The sequence below is a fragment of the Hibiscus syriacus genome, unplaced genomic scaffold (genome assembly GCF_006381635.1).
Source record: "Hibiscus syriacus cultivar Baekdansim isolate YM2019G1 unplaced genomic scaffold, ASM638163v2 tig00110156_pilon, whole genome shotgun sequence".
NCBI lineage: Eukaryota > Viridiplantae > Streptophyta > Magnoliopsida > Malvales > Malvaceae > Hibiscus > Hibiscus syriacus.
In genome coordinates, this window is record NW_024062606.1 from 1,073,464 (window position 1) to 1,079,844 (window position 6,381).

A 6,381-nucleotide genomic window follows, 5' to 3' on the forward strand; every position below is an offset into this window, starting at 1 on the left:
TATTTCATTTTAATACCTATATTAGAAATATTCAAGAATGAACTTTTATATATATATATATATATATATATATATATAAAAGTTCATTCTTAAATATATTTTCTAATATAGGTATTAAATGAAATATTAGTATTTTAAAGTTTATATTAACAAATCAATTTAAATATAATTCAATTAAGCTTGCATAAAATTAAAAATGAATTTATAAAAACTTATTACAAGCAACTGATAGGAGTTGTTTCTCTAACCACATAATATATTAAATTTTTATAAAAAAAATATTATTATTTTAGAACTAAAATTGAGCACAGAAAACTTAAGTTTATATTAACAAATCAATTTAAATATAATTCAATTAAGACTTGCATAAAATTAAAAATATGAATTTATAAAACTTATTACAAGCAACTGATAGGAGTTGTTTCTTCTAACCACATAAATATATTAAATTTTTATAAAAAAAACTATATTATTATTATTTTAGAACTAAAATTGAGCACAAGAAAAACTTATTACGAAAGGGGGAAAAATCATGTATTATTTGGAACGAATTACAGGTACATATATACAATGGTAGAATAATTTGTTAAGCATGGGGAATACTTGCTTGGAGTTGTGCCGCATGTTGCAAATTCCAAAGGATGTCTTCGAAAGATGGACGGCTCCATAATTCTGGGCAAATGCACTTGCTTGTTAAGCAAACCACTACCGATATTGATTCTTCGGAACTCGTCGCTAAAACTACTGGGTTCATCACCCTTGCTCGCCCTTCCTGCTTGCTTAATGATGCCTGTTTCAAAGTCATTGCAGCTGTAATTTAATAAATCGATAACGTAAGTCGGACCATAAGAAGTTCGATTTCGATTCCACCATTCGTACCAGTTCAGCTCGAAGAGTGGCCTCTTTCTTAGCAGCTACGGATCGACCCAACATCGTCTCCAGCAAGATGAGACCAAAGCTGTAAACATCATCCTCTAATCTCGTCGTTTGCCTGAGAATATTGTGAGTAAAATTCGATTTGATCGCCTTGATGTTGAACAATAAAGGATGAATTTATCGAATGAAATTAGTTCTTACCAAGATTTCGGTTCCTCTGCTTTTGTCTGAAACACAAGAATGTGAACGTAAGTTTTGCAGTCAATTGAAACAAAGAAATGAATAAATTAGACTCTTGTGTAATCGAATCGAGCTGAGTATGACTCGAAGTTCAATCGAGTTTCCACCCGATCAGACTTAATTAAGCTTGTTCAGTTTACCAACTAATATGTAAGCTCAATTTTCATGATGCTCAAGCCGAGTTCAAACTAGTCTCACTCGATTCCTCGAAGATGAGCTTGAAAGTACCCGGATCAGAGCTGATTCCGAGTAATTTTCGAGCTCATATATCTCGGTTATGCCCTACACTTACCGCATAATTGCCGGTTTCTTCTAAGATAATTGACAGGCCATAGTCACTCAACTTTGCCAACCGATGTTCATTGATCAAGATGTTATTTGCCTTCAATCTATTGTGGAAGAAACCAGGAATAACTCCGGTATGCAAGAAATGCACTGCCTTGCAAACGCCAATCAAAACCGCTAATCGTTCAGGCCAATCGAGAACCTCTCCGGGAAAATTATCGGAGAGATGAGATTGGAAACTCCCATTAGGAACATATTCAAACACAAGGAAGACTCTGTTTACATTGCAATGATCATCTTGTTTAACTTCGATGCAGTACCCCAAAATGCAAACCAAATGTGGGTGTCGGATCTTTGCCAGCATTTCCAACCTGAGTTTCAGGTTTCGAATCGAGTATTTCTTCGATGTCGGCAGGCATCTTATAGCTACTTCGGTTCCGTTCTCTAATCTCCCTTTAAAAAACTGTGAAAGGATTGAAGAGGAGATTCAGTGATGGATATTGTTTTCATGGAGATTAATGTAATGTAGAGTTCTTGAATCTAGATTTTACCTTTCCATATGTACCTTCACCGAGAAAAGCCGAGTTATCGAAGTTGTTCGTAGCTTCCTTCAACTCTTCCAACGTGAATGATCGACAAGTTGGGAGAATTTGTGCTCCCGACTTGGCAGATTCGGAAACATATCCTGAAGAACAATCAAAGGGGAAAATATTCATCAATTTTTCTCATAGATAACATACTCGGACTAGGATATGAATGTGTCCGACATAAGTACTTCATGGTAAATAAAGAGTTGGAAAAACTATTTTTGATTGAATATTGAAAACCTACTTGCATTGGTTGGAATCTCAGACGAGAACCCAGCTGTTGAGTTGTCTGGTCCTGATTTCTGCAGCAAATGCTGCTCCGATATCGCTCGAGGGCAGTATCTTCGACACACAACGAGAAAGCCGACAGCCAAAAGACCAAAGCCAAAAGCAATTCCAACAATGAGACTCACCGTTATACCTACGCCTTTGCCACCACCATTCCTCTTATAAACATGAACTTCAAAATCTCTGCAATATGATCCTGGATGCTGATGATGTCCAGCAATGGACAAACAATTGCCACTGAACTTAATAACTCTAGTTTCAGAGTTCAAACAAGAAGGCAAGCTCCCCCTTAGCCTATTGTTTGATATATCGACGAACTCGAGGTTTCTCCCACAGTTTAGATTGTCCGAAATGGAGCCACTTAATGCATTCGATGCTAAATTCAAGTGACTGATGTTTGGTAACGAGAAAAATCCAGCAGGAAGCTTACCGGTTAACATATTGAATGAGATATCAAGCAGTTTCAGATTTTTTAAGCTGCTAAGATCTGGCAATGGACCTTTCAATCTGTTGTTGTTCATGCGGAGAATTGTGAGATTTGGGAAAGAGTTTAACCAGCTCGGAACTGTGTCATTAAACATGTTATCATCCAAAACAAAAGCTTGAAGCTTGGACAATGTGGAAATCTTGGGAGGGATTGAACCAAAGAGAAAATTTGAACTCAAATCCAGGTATTCAAGTGAGGATAACCTGTGGATTTTATCAGGGAGAGGACCCCAAATTCCCAAAAGAGACTAAACTGAGAACTTTCAAGCTTGAGAGCCTTGAAAGAGTTGTGACAAAAGAATCCATCGAAAAGGTTTCTGATAAAGTTCTGTTTGGTAATGGAAAACCGGCGAAATCATCACTAACCTTAGTTGCAGGCTTATCTCCCATGATTTTGAGCTCGGTGACCGAGTTGAACTCACACGAGATGTTCAGATTTGCAGACGGTGATGAACAGAAGTCTGTTTTTCTATCGTACCATGTCTCGAGTTGCTTCGGGTACTCCAAATGCTTCTTTAACTGAAGGAGGACTTGGCTTTGAGATGTTTGCAATTGAGAGTAGCATGAGAGAAACAAACTCCATGAAAGACAAAACATCAGTAAAAACTCCATGGAAAAAGCTTCAAACTTTCCTGGTTTTTACACAGAAAATAGCTAGATGAGAACTTGCTGCAGACAGTGGTTAGAAACAGAAGACCACCGACAAGGTAATGATGGGGTTGAAATAACTGATATTTACTCTCTTATTGTCTGTTTCTTTTGAAATGAACACCAACCACTTGATAATGGATTTTGTTATTTTACTTCTGGGGTTGTAAATCTAAGGTGGGGTAGCCAGTTTAATGCGTTCACTACTTCCACATGGAGCTGCTTTTGGAGATTTTCAAGCTATTTCCAATGGTAATGGAATCGGATTCTATTTGGATCAAAATGTTAAAGAAACACACACAGATTTTCCAATGGTGAAAGAGCATAAGTATTTTTTAGCTTTACAAGGATTTGCCGGAGGAAAAATACTGGTGAAACTGCCCAGGAAATTGGGTTGATTGGCTTATCTGATCACAGTTTCAGACCACCAAACATGGCAAATGGTTCACAACATGGGTAGCCGTCAGACATTGATTTTAAAAACAACCCACTGGTCTTATTTTTCAAGGGTAAATTACGGACAATGTCACTTACTATGAGCTTGATACCAAATATATCACTATTTTAAAAAATGTTATAAAGAAGTTAAACAATTAAAATATTATTATAAACATTTCAATGTGTCATTAAATATCAGATGAAATAATTACTTGAGTACATGACCTAGCATATTAACAATTTGAGTCTTTAAAATGTATACAGTTTATGAATTTAGTCCTAGTTTAAATAATTAAATAAATTTAATCCTTTATATTTTTTTTATCATTTTTATCTTTATTCTTCTCTTAAATTGATTTTTTCTTCTTTCAAAAAAATAATATATTAATTTCATGTTACTTTCTTGGTATAATAACAATTTAACAATAATGTATTGTTGCTTTATGATAAAATATAATATATTAATGATTTTTTAAAGATGAAGAAATGTTAAATTTATTGAATTGTTACAAATTAGAATAAAATTAATATAATGTATAAGTTTTGGGGACTAAAATATTATTATACCGGGGTACATTCAACGTTTTTTAAATTTTAATGATTGAGTGACCTATTTATAACAACATTTTAATTGAGTGACTTATTTATAATTTATTTTAACTGAGTGATATATTTATAATTTTTAGAGAAAAAAGTAACGTGTTCGTTACTAAACCTATAATTAAGTGACCTTACATGTAGTTGACCCATATTTTATTAAGTGATATATTTATAAAAGCTTAGATGATTTGCAATAATATACGGTCAAAATATACGAATTTAATATTTTTAATTTGATTAAATTGTACAAGGATGGATGGATGAGGCGATCGTCTCTCTAAAAAAATTATCATATATTTTAAATTTTATCTATGTATTTTTTATTAAAAATTTATTTTTGTCTCCTAGAATTTAATAAGTTCAAGTTCGCATTTAAAATTTTATAAATTTAAATTTGTCTCCCAACATAAAATCATACGTTTATCATAAGGGATTACCATGCACATTACGACTATGATTCGACGAGAATAGAGAGTAGAATTTTAATGTGCCGTGTGAAGGAAATAAGGTAACGGATAGCACGGCTAAGACTGCATGGGAAATACCATTTGGTATTAAGTTTTTCCGATGGCCACGGTCTAAGATTGAAGCTTTGGTGCCTGAAGAGCAGCCGAGTCGTTTGCAGGGATAGTTGATTCTTAAGTGTGAATGACCCTGTGTAAGCTTAGTTTTCTCCCTTTACATTATAAAAGAATATTAAGATCGGGGATTGATGCAAGACTTTATATTAAGAGAGAGGAATCTCTAGAATTTTAGGAGATGACGGATTTATAAATTTTTTTTAAAAAAAAAGTAAATTTTCAATAAAAAATATATAGAAAAATTTAAAATATAAATCTTTAAAATTATAAAGTGACAACTACCACCACATGCTCCTTTCTTGGTCCATCCGTGATTAAAATTATAATAAAATCAAATTTAGAATAAAAAATTCGAAAAAGTGAAGTGCGAACTTACTCTTTTTATCACCATCTTTTTTTATCTCGGTTCCAAGGCTTTACTTTAACTAATTCGGACCGATTTACATCGTACATTTAATTTTAATGAGTGAATTTTTTAACAAAAATTTTTACATGCACAAAAATTCAAACTCGAACTTATTCTATCACCATCTTTATTTCTCACTAAAGATGAACCTACCCCTCCTTAAATGTATAACCTTGCATAGCATTCAGGTCAGTTGACCATTCAAACGCCCTCTTTAAATTGAAGGATGACACTTCCTTTTTTTATTATTTGGATTTCTTTTAATATTTATATTTTGTATAATTTATGATATTTTATCGTATAATATATATATATATACATGTGGATATTTTTGAAAAAAGGGAAAATAATGATGGAGATGTGAGACTTTAGAATAAAGATGAAAAAGAAAAAGAATGGGATTCGGATTCGATGAAATAAAGAGCAGAGCTGCAAATTGCAGTTAAAAAAAGAGGACATCACATTCAAATGGGTTTTTTTTCCCATTAGGCAGCGCAGAAAACAATTAGTCCAATACTACATAAAAAAATTATTTTGAAATCTATGGTATTTATTACGGTTTCTATGGAATTCGTTACGTCAATGTAAGGAGTTCTAATAAAAATATATTTTATTAGACACAGTCCTTGGGTTTAATATTTTATTATTTTTTATGGAACTCGTCATGTAGACATGAGAAGTTCAATTATAATAATATTTTTTTTGAATTTAGAATGTTTATTTTGTTATTTAAAAAATCATGGAACTCGTCATGCTGAGTGACGAGTTCCATGTGGTTTAAATAATTAATCGTTTATAGTTGTTGCCTAATGTCATGATTTTGAATTGATGAAACTCATCATGCGGGCATGACGAGTTCCAACGGTCATATTGATAAATTTTCAGTATAAATAGGAGTGAGGTGAGTTGATAGAGTTTATATAAGAATCAAATCATGCATGTGTGG

At 32.9% G+C, this 6,381-nt stretch overlaps 1 pseudogene; it reads right to left on the minus strand.

Annotated features, from left to right (window-relative positions):
- Positions 1-571: 571 nt before the first annotated feature.
- LOC120215936 lies at positions 572-3,425 on the minus strand (annotated as a pseudogene).
- Positions 3,426-6,381: the final 2,956 nt, after the last annotated feature.